This window comes from Nuphar pumila, chromosome 6, assembly GCF_984573655.1.
Source record: "Nuphar pumila chromosome 6, dmNupPumi1.hap1.1, whole genome shotgun sequence".
Classification (NCBI taxonomy): Eukaryota; Viridiplantae; Streptophyta; class Magnoliopsida; order Nymphaeales; family Nymphaeaceae; genus Nuphar; species Nuphar pumila.
Window position 1 is genome coordinate 87,297,120 of NC_143254.1, and position 1,060 is coordinate 87,298,179.

Sequence of the window (1,060 nt, forward strand, 5' to 3'; positions counted from 1 at the left end):
AGAAGATAAAATCCTAAAGCAATGATTACTTAAGAATGCTAAATATTATAATGATTTACGCTAATGGAAGTTAGATGCTAAGGAGATAACAATTTGTACTAACACTACAAGAAATTTGTGTATTAGCGACGATCACAATCTGTCACTAATCCATCTTCATTCTGTCGCTAATCCATCTCAAATTCGTCGCTAAATAGTTTAGCGATGAATTAGCATCAGTTTAGCTACGGATAGCTTCTATTGCAAAATTATAGTTGCTAATTAGCAACAGAAACTATCTGTCATAAATTTTGTCACTAATTTGCGACGTATTAGCGAATGTCATCATTTGTTGCAAGGCCATTGTTAATATACAGAGATTTTGGTTTTGCGATGGATTAAAATTTATCGCAAAAACATTGGCCGATTCACATTTGTGATGGATTAATATTCGTCCCTAATCTGTCATGAAATTGGATGCCGGTAGTAAATAGCAACAAAAAATTATTCATCGCTAATCCATCACAAACAAGAAAAAAAATAAAAAAATATTGTTTAAAACATAAATATCAATAAAAAATTCTCGTGATACAATTTATATTTCCTGTATAATTTATATTTTCTGTGTATAAAAAACAAAGTACACATAAAAAATACATATAAAAAGCAACTAAAACAATTTATCGATCCACTATAATTTTTGCTAAGTTCTAATTATTTACAAGTGAACATTTACATTTTTTAAACAACAAGAAGGTACAACAAATTCAACACATGAATCTAATTATCGCCAAGATTCTGTGTGTCATTTTTTTCATTGTCTCGATCTGCCCCTTCAACTCCTCTACGCTAATTATCTCCAGCAACCTACAAGAGAAAAGAAAGGTTAGTATTGATAAACAAAATATAATGAAATAAGTTATCTGCAATGCACCTAAGTTAAGGCAATCAAAGTAACATGAAATCTAACGACATGCAATACATCACATGAAACTTTCATACCTGAGAGGCACCTGCAGACGAAGTTCCCCTATCCCGAAAAAAACTGCACAACTCATTACAGACAACGTCAGAAATTGTT